Here is a 15543-nt window from a genome sequence, read left to right as displayed (position 1 = left end):
GCTCTTCTTGATTCCTGTCACACTCCTTTGTTTTCTTTCTTCTCTAGTCATGATAGTTTTGTAAGCAACACATTGAGCATCCTTATGACCGAAGTTATGGCATGGAAAGCATTGTCCATTAAAAAATAAATTTATGTGATCATAAAATATTTTCTTATTGTTCACCTTTTGGTTAGTGCTTCTATTAATGTTCACCCTTGGAGTAAAATGAGCATGATTTACCTGGGGAGTACCTTTAGGCTTTTGTTGAGGATTGACACATTGTTGACTGGTTTTTGTCATATTAAGATAGCTTTTGGTGATGGTTGAATATTTTTCTGGTTGGGATGTTTCTCCAGTGTATCCAAGACCAGTCTTTATAAGAGGAGAACATTGAACCTTGATGATTTCATCTAAGGTTTCTGATCCTTTAGCAAATCTAAGATTCAAATATTTTGTCTTCTCAAGTTCCTTTCTTAGACCCACTACTTCGCACTCTAATTTTTCATTGTGTTTTTCCCTTTCCGTGAGTTGATGTGTCAAGTGTCTATGACTATATTCTTTTCGTCCAAGAAGATTTTGAGTTGAGTGATTTCTTCAAGAAAATCTTCTTCTTCTAAGGCATCCATGAAATTATCATTTTCATAAGCCATGAGTAGTTTAATATCTTGTTCAGATTCATCTTCATCACTATTAGACAGGCCATCACTATCTTCATGAGTATAATAACTTCTTCTATTAACAAATTGTTTCCTATTACCTTTTACATAATCCTTTCCTTTGTCATGGTTATCTTTATGAGGACATTTAGCAGCATAATGACCAACTCTACCACAAGCAAAACATTTGAAGGGAAGCTTACCTTTGAATCTTCCGGTACCTAGTTGAATTTTCTTCACAAAGTTTACCTCATCTTCTTCTAATATATATCATGATTCCTTGAGATCTTCCTTTTCTTTTCCCTTTGCAGAGGCTTTGAAAGCGGCTTCTCTGATTTTTGATGGACCTCCTTTCCTCATTTCAAAGGCAGTTAAAATTCCATGAAGTTGAAAAACAGTAACATATTGTAGATCTTGCTTCTCTTCAATGACAGATACTTTTGACTCAAATTTAGAAGATAGAGATCTTCTATTTTTCTCTACTATAGTAACCTCTTTTATTTCTTCACCCAGATTCTTCATACAATTTCCAATCTCATCTACTCATAAAAAGTAACTAGCAATACTTTCATCACTATGCATCTTCAGAGCTTCATATTGAATTCTGAGAGTTTTACCTGGGAGTCTCCTTCGTAGCTCTGAATGATTTTGTCCCATATTGCTTTGGTTGTGTTGAGCTGCATGACTTTGATGAATTTTGATTCTGATAGACTTCCTAATAATGCATTGACGACTTTGGCATTGGTTTCATATGATTTCTTTTCTGTTGGATCTGTGGAGACCACTACTAGATGTTGGTATCCTCCTTCCACAATTTCTCAAACATCAGCTCCAAGTGACTGAAGATAGTCTCTGGTTCTTATCTTCCAATATGCTAAGTTATTTCCGTTGAAAATTGGTGATCTGATAGATCCCATTCCTTCATGATTGCTCATCTTGAGAGATCTTCCTTAAAGCGATCAAGATTCTTCTGAAGGACCTGCTCTGATACCAATTGTTGAGAAAAATACTGAGAGGGGGGGTTGAATCAGTATTTAAACTTTCACAATAATTTTTACTTTTCAAACTGTATACGCGATTTTACAGAAACCAAACAGTGTATGTCTGCGATTATAATGAATGAAACCAGCATATAGATAATAAACTTGTAAAACAACTAATTCATTGTTTGTTGAACTTAAATCAAAGTGTGATGCATTTACTAAGAAGTAAAAAGATGCAGTAAGAACAGAATAAATCAACACACATAAGTAGCACACATGAACACCAGGATTTTTCAGGTGGAAACCTAATGTGGGAAAAAAACATCGCTGTTGTCATCTCAGTCTTCAATATTCTTATTATAAAAAGTGTTAACAAGTTTTGTACTGGTGCAAAAATTTTCCAGTATGCAGACATCTACCTGCTGAAGGCTACAACCTTCACTCGTTTTCTGGCTTCTACTGGAAGGGAGTTCCAACCCCTTAGCTCTTGTACTAGCTGATATGTTTACCAGTATGTAGGCGTGGGCCTACATAAGACTACAACCCTTACTCGTTATCCAACTACTACTAGAAGGGAGCTACAACCCCCTAGCACTTGTACTGGTGTAAACTTGTACTAGCATGTAGGTGCCGGCCTAAAGAAGGCTACCACCTTCACTCTTCCTCCAGGGACCATGTTTCATAAATTTTCAAACTGGATACTCCTAGTGCACATCAACACAATATGTAGGCCATGTTTCATCAAATTTTCATATTGGATCCATCAGTAACATTGAAGCTCAAAATCAATCACCACAACTATAATAAAACCATCGAATACAACTGCATCAACCAATCATTGAAACCCATCAACTCTGAAGAAAAACACAATCAATCAATCTGAACAGTCAGATCATTGTCAGTAGAACATAGAGCTGAACCCAGAACACTGCATCAACAGCCAGAACCAACTACAACCTCAAAAATCATATGTTAGAATGTATACACTACTTCAAGGAGGACAATCTGCATGTATATACTACTTTCTGTAACCCAACCTGCATATACCTCTAAAGATACTGAATCATAAAATTTTTGAACCAAAAAATGTACTACCCAAAGACATTCCAAAGATCTACTGTCATATTACATAGTTCTAAACAGATAGCAGCAAAGATCACCCTTCTTACTCAATCAATCAGTCAGCCAGACTCAATCTCCTTATAAAATCAGTTTTACTTCAGATCTAATGAAGACATCATTGACAAACAACAGTAAAACAACAACACTGATAATATAGATCAGTCATTTCTGAACAACAAGCCCTTCCTCTGCATACGCCACTTGGAAGTTTCGAACCCGCGTGTATATGTGCCTTCACCGAGGTGAACCTGCGTATAGATATGCAAATAATGACTTATAACTTCGCAACTTTTCAAGACTTTAGATATACCCAGATCATAACATTTAAATGATAAAACATGCATTAGCACTTAGATCTAGCCTATCCATTATCAAATCATACAATGATAAGTCATTTCAGGTCTCATGATCTTGATCCAACATTGTATCCAACAGTGCGCAAGATGTTTTGGATCTATATGATAACCATAACCTTTACAACACAAAATATACTTCAGATAGAAGTATTCATGAAAAACCCTTTCACTTCCACACTTAGCCCTTTGATCTTCTCCTCCTTATATAGTTTTTTCCTTTTTCAAAACCTCAAGTCAAAACCATAGTTATGTTGGTGGTATTCTTTGACGGGATCAATATTCTTTCTTGCTTATCACTATGGCCCAATACCATGGTAGGAACCTATGATATTCTTTAACCTTAATTTTCCATCCCATACATGCTTTTCATTCTGTGTACCCACATGTATATGCTACTTGGACTAGGTTAAATAACATATAAAACTTAAAACATTCTCTTTCCTCAATTTCTTGATTTTGATCTGTAATCCTTTGTCTCATCATCATGTTCTTCTGTGCCATTACTCTGTTATCTCTGAATTGACCTGTTACAATGTGAGTTGCCCTTTACCATTTCTGAACTGACCTATATGTGGGTTTCCATCAAGGACAACACATGTACCATAATTCCAACATATTTTATGTACATGGACTTGAATACCAACATCCCAACTTTTGTGTGGATTTGGACATAGAGGCTTGTTAGTTGTGTTACCTATGAAGGTATGAGAGCGAACTCTTCAACAACTTCTTAATGGAATTCCCACCTATTTTCTCAACCCAACCCCATGGAACCACCATCAAGTGTTATCAACCCACTAGCCTTAGGTGACTCCACCTCTTAGAAGTTGTCAACTAGCATAGTCTACTATGGATTTATCATCCATGTAAGGCGCAACCACTTCTCAATGATTATCATCCAGCAAGCCTTCCGAGTTTCTCACTTGGACTATCATTTGAGCCCACTTTGTGATTATCATCCAGTAAGCCTCATGGGTTTCTTAGTTGTGATATCAATAGAGATTCTTGGTGATTATCAACCAAAAAGGGTCATGGGTTTCTCAACTGAGCTGTCAACAAAGCTTCCCTCTCCATGAATTCTCTCAGTCCCATTATTCTTGTCTTCCCTCTCATCAATTCATTTTTTCTTTTCTACCACCCAAGAGCCTCATGGCCTCCCTATCTTCCTCATGTTCCTTTTCTCTACCTGTTCCTATGTGTATGAATCTCGAACAATCATCCTTTTTCCATAAGAGCCTCTCAGCCTCCTCTTCTCTTCATCCCGTAGGAGCCTCCCTGACTTCCACTTACTTGTTGTGGTTCTGACAAACTCCAACCCCCGTCTCTTCATCATTTCAGCAGATGACAATTGTTTGTCTCCTTACATGGGCTACGCAGATTACTGCCTTGGACAGTGTGACCCACACTCTCATAAATTATATGTCCTTTCTTTCTTATAATCTCTTCCCAACAAGAACATTGGCATGTCCTTCTTTTCAACTGAATTTTAATACATAATCAACTCTACTAAAAAAATATCAATTAGCTCATGGTTGTCATTTATAACACCAAGTTCCACAAGAAATCTCCCTTCCTCAAAATCTATAATCTGTGTCCCTTTCTCTTATCCATTTTTAATTTATGGTTACATAATTACAAGGAAATGTTTACAAGGGGAATTAAACCACAATGGATGTCACATTATCATTGTTGCATGAAGCATAAAAAAATGTGAGAGAAACTCATGTTGAAAATGCAGCAAGAAAGTCTCAATTTTGATTTTTGCCTTAATTAAAATTGAGAAAAATAGAATTTCCACATCAATAGAGAACTTGGCGGAGTTAACTGAGGTGACGTAGTACTTTTCACTCAGTTAAGAATATTCAGTTCGAGTTAATGAGTTGAATTTTAAGAGTCTATCTCAATTGATTCGAGTTAGGGGCATGAAGTTCAGTTGTGCATAGTGGGTTCCTAAATTTTAGGAGCCTAGGTTGAGATAATTTTAGTTGTAGCAATGTAAATTGAGTTATGGTCAGTTAAATTAGTTCTAACCATTGGAGGAACTAGTGGAAGGTCAAGTTTCTGAAGTGTAACTTTAACCATACTTAGTTATAATCTCGATAACTAATCAATCAACCTAAATTAGCTCATGCATGTAGATAATTCGAGTTACCCAATTGAGATGGAGATTTCATGGCAATGTACTATCAATTGTAGACTATTCTGAAGTGTACATATGGTGCATGCAATCAGAGGAAGACCCTAGAAGAATTGCGCAATCCAGATGGGGGAATTTCCTAATTAATAGGAGGCTAATTCCCAAAGGAACAACGCAAGGAAATAAGAGCTTGGGAAGGCTTGAAATTGGCTAAGTAGTGGCCATGTTCAGTCAATCAGACAAAGAGATAGACTATGCACTTGTAGGGTGTGCTCAGGCATGAGCAAGCATTGTATTTCTTCTCTATTCTCTAGTTAGTACAATCTAGATAGTAAGGGGTTTTGAGCAGTTTCATTCCCCTAGATAAGTCTCTGTGCATGTTTGATGTTTCCTTTTTCATGTCTATGATTCTTGTTTTAGATGGTGAATTAACTTCCACAGATCAGTAGAGTAGCTTCAAGTCTTGTGATTTATAAAATTTCATGAGCAGTATTGAATCTACACATTAATTTTTACATGGTATCAGAGTTGGAATCACTGTAGAGCAGAGATTTCGAAGTTGTCATTGTAGTAGATTCAAATTTGAAGATCATTGTTGCAAGTTTTCTTCAGGATTGAGAAGATGGATTTCAATGGACTCAGGCTCGAGTATGCTTTGGAAGGCACCTCAAACTTTGTTGCAGGGAAGGTCTGCATGGAGACAATTTGGATGATAATGGGTTGTTAGAATATATCAAGACAGATGTAGCAAAACCCAAAGCATATGATGCCCAAAATATTTCTCATTGGAAGAAGGATGTCGCTAAAGCAAGGGGAATCATATTGGAGGGAGTTCGGGATCATATTGTCTCACATCTCCATGGAAAAGAGACTTCGTTAGCAATGTGGAAAACATTGACATAATTGTTCGAGAAAAATAGTGACCATGGGAAGCTGTCACTCAAGGACAAGCTTCGAAGTATCAAGATGCAAAATAATGACACAATTTCGAAGTACCTGAGAAAGTTTACACAGTGTCTTGATGAGCTTGAAGGGGTCGATCTTAATGTCCCTTAAGAAGACTTGGTAGCTTTATCCCTTTTTGGCCTTCCCAAGAGTTGGCATAGCTATCAAGGTTTGTTAAATAGTATAAAAAAACTACCAAGTTGGGAGAGGTTATGGTTTGATCTAGTGCAGGAAGAAATAACGTGGAATACCAGAGATGGGACCTATTCCAAAGAAGAGGAAGAGTACTTTGCATTAGTTAGAAAGGGAAAGAAGGCCAAGGGGAAGAAGTCCCAAGGTGAGCCTCATTCAAGCTAAGAGGGCAAGCAGAAATGCTTGTCCAAAATCAAGTTCTTTCACTGTCATGAATTCAGGCACTATTACACTAAGTGTCCACACAAGAAGGAAAGAATGCATGGAGAGCATAGTGATGGGAAGCATGTGGTATTTGGATAGTGGTGGCTCATTCCACATGACGAGGAATAGAGAATTTTTCAGTGACTTGGAGTAGAAAGATCTCTAAATAATGATTGAGTTTGGAGACGACGGAAGGTACAGTGCAACCATGATTGGTACTGTCACCTTTCAGAGGTATTTAGGCTCCCCTCTCAAACTCAAGGATGTGACGTTTATTCTGTATCTATAGAAGAACCTTCTCTCCATTGCAATTTTGGAAGACTGTGGTTACAATGTGGTATTTGGAAAAGGAAAGGCATTCCTGAGACACATAGCCACAGGACAGGTGAATCATATCAGAGTTCGGGTCAAGAACCCATATGCACTTGAGGTAGAATATCCATGCAAAGCCTTAAGGAGCGAGACAAAGACTAGATATTTGGTGGTTGAGAGGGAACATTTTAAACCTCTCAACATGCAGCCTCAAAAGAAGCCTCAGGAAGTTGTGGAGTAGCCACAAATGGAGAAGAAAACAAGAGGCAGAGTGGAGACATCCACTCAAGAAGAGACCTCCAGTAGGGGGAGAGTTCGAGCCAAGTGGGCAGAGGGAGCACATGAAACTATACCTATAGGAGCAAGGTGGAGTGATTTAGATCCTTAGTCCAAGAGTGGTAGAAATTTGGGTAGGGTCCATTGATGAGTTCTCCTGATGGATCATTACCTTGCTAAAGGAGCCCATAGCATTCAGTAGTAGGAGGATTCATGTCATTTAGATACTGAGGAGTGTTGATAGTAGAGCAGGAGACTCAGTATTAGAGTCAACAACAACATAGTTCTCCCAATAGACAGTTACAGACATAGTTGATTCAATTGGTTTTGGATGCTTCTCAGTTGTAGATGTTTCAATTGTAGCAACAACGGTGAGAGGTGTTGCATGCAATACATTCCATAGGTGCAAGATAAGGGTGTTTGATAATCCATTTGTCGCTGAGAGGGAGCGTTGAAAATGCAACAAGAAAGTATCAATTTTGATTTTTTTCCTTATTTAAAATTGAGAAAATTTGAATTTCCACATCAGAAAACAACTTGGAAGAGTTAATTAAGGTGACATGGCACTTGTCACTCAATTAAGAATAGTGAAATCAAGTTAATGAGTTGAAGTTCAGTGTACTTGAGTTCATTCCTAAAAAATAGGAGTCTAGCTCAGTTAATTTGAGTTAGGGGCATGAAGTTCAGTTGTGTGCAGCGGGATCCTAAATTTTAGGAGCCTAGGTTGAGTTAATTTCAGTTGTTGCAATTTAAATTAAGTTATGGTCAATTAAACTAGTCCTAATTGTTGGAGGAACTAGTGGAAGGTCAAGTTGTGTAAGTGTAACTTCAACCACACCCAGTGATCATCCAGATAACTAATCAATCAGCCTAAATTAGCTCATGCATGCAAAGAATTCAAGTTACCCAATTGAGATGGAGATTCCAAGCTAATGTACTATCATTTGTAGATTATTCTGAAGTGTACAGATGGTTCATACAGTCAAATGAAGACCCTATAATAATTGCACAATCCAGATGAGGGAATTTCATAATTAATAGGGTTCTAATTCCAAGAGGGACAATGCTAAGAAATAGAAGCTTGCGAAGGCCTTAAATTGGCTAAGTATTGGCCATGTTTAGTCAATCATCTAGAGAGATGGATTATACACTTGCAGGGTGTGCTCAGGCTTGAGCAAGAATCAAATTGCTTTTGTATTCTCTGATTAATGCAATATAGATAGTAAGGGATTTTGAGAAATTGGTTTCCCTTAGATAAATATTTGTACATGTGCGATGTCTCCTTTTGCATGTTTATGATTCTTGTTTCAGATTTTGAATTAACTTCTACACATCAGTAGAGTAGCTTCTAGTCTTGTGATTTAGCAAATTTCTTGAGAAGTATTGAATCTACACATTAATTTCTATAACTCATATTTTGGCTTGTCTACTATTATGATGCGACCATCATGGATGGTGGCACATGGAACCTAAGAAACACTCACATCACTCTAAATAGGGAAAAATGTGGACACCCTTACGTGTATTATGAATGCTTAGAGACACCTCCAAGACTTCCTAGAATGGAAAATTGAATCACATGTCTACAGGTGTAGACTCATAAAAAATGTGAGGATTTGGAAACCCTCATGGTAATAATCGATAGCCTCATTATCCACCTTTCTTTTTTTTCCAACCTCTCATTAGATATGATGCTCAAGGCCCCCTTCTACACAAATGTTAATAATATGTTATTGAACGATTACGTTCCTATATACTTGTGAAATCAATGGATAGTGTTGATCCAAGTGGATATTGGTGGCCACTCATCTATTCCACTTGGACCCCCACCATTTTTTCTTTCAGTTTTTCAGTTTCCTTATTTGTAGCAAAATTTACTATTTTTAGCAGTTTTCCAGGTCCTGAACTTCCAGAGCTGTTTTGAGGCCCTAAACGACGTTTTTTTGGGAAAAATGGAAGTTGTATTCCTCGGATAGATCTTTATAACGAGGTATTGTGCACGTCAAACGAAGATCGTATGCCAAAGTTACGACCCTGGGAAGTTGATGTACCAATTTACCCAAACGGGGCCCATAGTTTGGCACTTCATCTCCTAGGGTTATATTTTTGGATGTTTAGGGTTTTCCATTGTTTCTCAATAATAAATAAGCCTTTGAGCCTCATTGTAACATAGTTAAGAGGCATGTAGCCACCACATCTCTTCTCAGAGATAAGCTACCGTCGTCCGAGCTAGTCTTATTTCCATTATGTTTGTAAGCATATTTCAGTATTTGATATTAATGAAATGAAGTGTTATTTCTACTGAATCTTTGTATTTATGGTTATATTTGCAATTTGTTGCATTCTTGTTTAAATCCAAATCAATGGTATCAGAGCAGTCTACTCTTTCTCTGTTTTTATTTGCATGTCCCCAATGAGGTTGGGATATAAGGAGTTAGGGCTCGATCTGGTTGAACCTGAGTTAGGTCTCGATCTGGTTGAACCTTTGGAAGATTAGCCTCACAAACCCTAACGGCCACCCATAGGGGAAGAAAAGAAAGACGAGGGAGTAGGAGATCCTATCAAAATATTGCTCGAGGAGGCCCTCGAGAAACAAAGGAACACGATGATGGATAACTTTGCCCTGATCCTTCGGCGGTTGCCCACCGGCAGTGCATCCACATCCAGCAGCCACTCTAGAGGCTCCACTCCTTTTAAGGTACAAGTAAACTTTGAAATTTCCATATCTGAGTGCCAAATAGATGTAGACGTCGTAGATAAATGGTTAAATTTGCTAGAAGGATATTTTTTTTTTCATGATTTTTCCAACCGAGAAAAGATTACTTTTTCTCTTCTCAAAGCCGCCCCCCACGTCAAGGACTGGTGGGAAACCTAATGTGAGCAGAAGGATGAAAGTACGACCTCACTATTTTCAGTCACATCCACTTGGAACTCGTTCCGGGATGCCATCAAGGAGCAGTACTACAATGTTGGGAGCTATGAGGATAAATACATAAAGTGGACAACGTTGTGGCAGAGAAGGGACCAAGATGTGCCAGATTTTACCAATGTTTTTCATACCCTTCGCACAAAGTTGGTTATCAAGGATTCTGAGAAAAATTTGGTACTCAAGTACCGCGGCTACCTACACAGGTACATCCAGGACGAGATGGAGTTCCTGGACATATCATTGCTCAGCACGACATACCGATATGTCATCAAGATTGAGCAGAATTTTAAACAGAAGAAGCGAGACTTTGGATCTACGAATCCGAAGCAAGGGAGAGGTGCCCCCAAACCACAGAACAAAAGACAAAGCCAAGATGGGGTGGCCTAGGATAACCCAGCAAAGTTGCAAGAAAAGAACAACACCGCAAAGCCGAAGAAGGACACGGGAAAGTGGTGTGAGTTCCATAAGAGCTCCACTCACAACACAAGTGAGTGTCGAGCCAAGCAGTCACAAGTGGCTGAGCTGAAGGATTCAGAATCAGATGCATGTTCCAACTCTGAGTTAGAACCCGACAAGGGGAATGAAAAAGTGAAGAAAATTATCAATGCAGGGCCCAATGCCACTATTGCCACCACGAAGATCCAGAAGGAGGAACCCGAAGATCTAGAGGAGGAGGAGCGCCTCTTCCACTCCCAGACGTGGGTAAAGGGTTCCCCACTATAGTTCATTGTTTATAGCGGGAGCCAAAGGAACCTCATTTCGGTAGAGGTCATGAAGCAACTGGGCTTACCGACCACAGCACACCCACAACTGTACACCATGGGTGGCTTCACCAATGACGGGATCTTTGTGTGAGCCAGTAGTGTCGCCTTCCATACAACATCAAGCCCTTCACAAATGATGTATTATATGACGTTGCTTCCCTTGATGTTTGTGATGTATTATTAGGCCAACCATACTTGTGGAAGCGTCATGTTGTGTATGAGTCAAGGCCTCGTGTTGTTATTGTTACTTTGGGAAATAAGTTGTAAAAGATACCAGAGGTAGCACCGCCTACTGCCATCTCTTTAGTTACTGCAAAACAATGCAGTAAGCTCATTTCCAAAACCGAGAAATTTGTTTTCCTGATGATACTCCCTCAGGGAAAGAAGAAGACGGTGGCCACGACCTCCAGGCAAGGACCTTCCGCACGACAACAACAGATGGAAAAGGTCATGGAGGAGTACGAGGACATCTTCACCTCCCCCGCAGGGGTGCCTCTGCACTGCCAGGTCAAGCACTCCATCGATATGACCTTAGGTGAGTCATTTCCCAATGGACCAATCTATCAACACTCTGTTCTGGAGAATAATGAAATCAAGAGGTAGATTCAGGAGTTGTTGCAGAAAGGTCACATCCAGGAAAAATCATCACCCTGTGGGAGTCTGATCGTGTTGGTACAAAATAAGGATGGGACTTGGAGACTTTATATTGACTATCGGGCGCTGAACAAGATCATTGTCTAGAATAGGTACTCGATCCCACAGATTAATGACCTTCTGGACCAACTCAAGGGGGGAATATTTCAGCAAGATCGACTTGAAGTCCGAATATCACCAGGTACCAATCGAACCCTTCGATGTGTGGAAGACTGCCTTCAAAGCCAAGGAGGGCCTTTTCGAATGGTTGGCTATGCCTTTCAGGTTGAAGAATTCTCCTGCAACCTTCATGAGACTGATGGATGACATCTTGCAGCCATTCACCAACTCATTTGTAGTGGTATACTTGGATGACATCCTGATCTTCAGCCAGAGTTGGGAGGAGCACCTCCACCACATCCGATAGGTTCTCCAAACACTGCGGAAACACAAGTTGTGTGCCAATTTGGAGAAATGCACTTTTGGCATGACCAAGGTTCAGTATTTGGGATACATTATTGATGAACGAGGGGTGCATGTGGATCCAATCAAGATTCAAGTAATTCGGGATAAGTCATTTTCAGGTCTTTCCAATTTCTACGCATGTTCGTCTTGGGATTCTCTCATATCACTTGGCCCTTGATTCAAGTCACTAAGGGAGGAGCGAAATAAAAAATATTTTGATCTGAATCTCAATAGAAGGCATTCACAGAGTTGAAACGTCACCTCTGCTCTGCTCCAGTGCTCACACTATCGAAATTGTAACAACCATTTGAGATCGAGACAGATGCCTCTAACTATGCTGTACACGAAGTCCTTACTCAACAGGGGCATCCAATGGCATATCACAGTGAGACACTTTCAGACATAGTTCAGAAATATCCCACTTATGTCAAAGAGATGTATTCCATTATGTAGGCCTGCTGACAATGGAAGCAATACATTTTGGGGAAGGGAACGGTCATCCACAAAGACCACCAACCCTTGTAGTTCATACAAACGCAAGGGAAGTTTCAAAATGATCGCCATCAGAACTGGTCCACATACCTGCAAAAGTTTCATTTGACTATCAAGTATAAGAAGGGAAGCACTAATAATGTTGTAGACTGCCTTAGCCGACCACCGAAAATGGCGTTAAACATCGTGCTCAACTCTTGTGGGCACAAGACTTCTGATTGGCCACTTCTCTACAAAAACGACCCAGAATTCGGCCACACATACCGGATGCTCTTGGAGGTTCAATAAGTTCCATATTTTCACCTCCAGGATGCCCTGTTATGCCACCTGGGACGCCTTTGTGTTCCTTCAAGTGAGCCTTCCAAGGTAATTTGGGAAGCACACTACAGTCAGGTCACTAGGCATTTCAAGATCGCGAAAATAGTGGCATTACTGCAGAAGTATTTCTATTGTTCGAATCTTCGACAATATGTCGGGAAGTACATCAGATCCTGCACTGCCTATGTCATTGCCAAACCGATCATCAAGAAGTAAGGCCTCTATACTCCGTTGCCTACCCCTAGTCGACCTTGGGAATCCATATCCATGGATTACATGTTGGGCCTTCCTTCTACTAAGCATGACAACGATTGTGTTTTTGTGGTCGTCGACATATTCTCGAAGATGGCCATTATGGCGACATGCAAGAAGAATATCACAACAGAAGCAACTGCTAGAATCTTCTTTGAACGAGTGTGGGTACACTTTTGGATCCCACAGTCTATCATCTCAGATCGGCACAGCAGGTTCCTTAGTGAATTTTGGTCTAGTCTCTGATCGATGCCGGACACCAAGCTCACTAAGTCCACAACTTTCCATCCCCAAACTGATGGCCAGACAAAGGTCGTCAACAGGATGATCGTACACATTATGTGCATGTACAACTCAAAGTATCCACGCACATGGGATGAGAGCCTCCCCTATGTCCAACACAGTTATAACTTAGCTCTCCACAGCTCGACTGGCCATAGCCGTTTTCAGGTGGGCTTGGGATTCTAGCCATTATGTCCCATTGATGTGGCCATACCATTTGCAGCGACTCATGTAGATTTGGCTCATGTCCAGTCCGAAGCCGATAAGGCAAACAACTTCATTAAGCACATCCAACATATCTGCCAGTAGGTCCACGACATTATGGAGAAATCAAATGCCAAGTACAAGCAGCGACATGATCAACATCGGGTGCCACACAAGTTTCAGGTGGGCGACAAAGTCTGGTTGCATTTACAAAAGGAACGCCTTACCGGAGCCTATCGGAAACTAAAACCACTCTGGTATGATCCTTACACCATTACAAGGTTGTGGGAGACAATGCATTTGAGCTCAACATTCCCCCATTCCTTGGTCTGCACCCAGTGTTCAATGTGGACCGCCTTCAACCATACTTCCCATCATTGCTAGACACATTAGACATTGCAGAATAACTCACACCTACAAATTTAAATCCAGATTGCATGGAACAAGCCACAGTTGATCGAATCATGGACACGCAGATCAAGAACACCCGACAGAAAAGGATCTAACTATATCTAGTTGTCAAACAGGTCAACTCCTTCACCAGGGCAAGTGACTCACTAGGGACCAAGTTCAGCAGAAGTTTCCTCATCTCATGGAGGAACTCAATGCAATGGGGACCATTGCTTCCTAAGTAGGGAGGAATGATCGAGGTGGATATCGGTGACCACCTTCCTATTCCACTTGGAACCCCACCATTGTTTCTTTCAGTTTTTTAGTTTCCTTATTTGTAGCACAATTTACTATTTTTGGCAGTTTTCGGGTCCTGAACTTCCAAAGCCCTTTTGAGGCCCTAAACGACGTTTTTTTTTGGAAAAATGGGACCCATGTTGGTCATTCAAAAGATGTAGCCCTCATATAGATCTTTCTAACAAGGTATTGTGCGCATCAAACAGAGATCGTATGCCAAATTTACGACCTCGGGAAGTTGATGTACCAATTTACCCAAACGGGACCCATAGTTTGGTGATTCATCTCCTAGGGTTAGGTTTTTGGATGTTTAGGGTTTTCCATTGTTTCTTAATAATAAATAGGTCTTTGAGCCTCATTGTAACACAATTCATAGGCATGTAGCCACCACATCTCTTCTCAGAGATAAGCTACCATCACCCGAGCTAGCCTTATTTCCATTCTGTTTGTAAGCATATTTCATTATTTGATATTAATGAAATGAAGTGTTATTTCCACTGCATTTTTGTATTTATGGTTATATATGTAACTTGTTGCGTTCTTGTTTAAATCTGGATCAAGTGTCCAATATGGTAGGTAATTGTTATTTTTCATGTTGATTAATGATATTGAGTTATCCTTTGTTTAAGATATTTCTTAATGTAGTGTAACTATAAAAATTTCAATAGAAGAATCTAAGTTTTCTTATGGATTTATAGTTTTTATGAACTTGTTAAAATTACTTAAGAAGACATAATGTAACCCCATTTTATTTTATTTTCAAATTGGGTAAAATCACCTCCTTTCAATTAAATATCAACATAGATCCATTTTAACTCTAGATCTATCATGCACCGACAGGGATCAAATCCCTTAACATGCAAACCTTTCCTCAAGTTTTACACTCGAAAAAAAGTTTGTAGTTTGGAGGACTTGATCCCTCTTCCTACATGATATATCTTAGAGTTAAAATGAATTATGAATTCTCTCTCTCTCTCTCTCTCTCTATCTATATATATATGAAATATTTTACTCAAGGTGGACATTGAAATATTTCTATTTATTGTAGATTATATTTTATTACTTGTATATTGTAATGCAAGAAAATATAACACTAACATAGATCCATTATAATTTAAATTTATGAAGCATCAACAAAGATTAAATCCCTTGCAATTTTTTTATGGTGTAAAAACTTGATGGAATGCTTGAACCTTGGGAGATACAATCCCTCTTTGAACCCCTCAATTGAAATTTTTTTAGGGTGTAAAAATTTATGGAATGTTTGAACCTTGCAGGATTTGGTCCTTCTTTGAACTTGATAAATCTAGTGTGAAGATGGACGTAGGACGATTTCATTAAACGTTAAAATT

The sequence above is a fragment of the Pinus tabuliformis genome, chromosome 7, assembly GCF_031772625.1.
Source record: "Pinus tabuliformis cultivar Carrire ecotype Pingquan chromosome 7, CPIR1, whole genome shotgun sequence".
Classification (NCBI taxonomy): Eukaryota; Viridiplantae; Streptophyta; class Pinopsida; order Pinales; family Pinaceae; genus Pinus; species Pinus tabuliformis.
Note: the sequence above shows the minus strand (reverse complement) of the source record.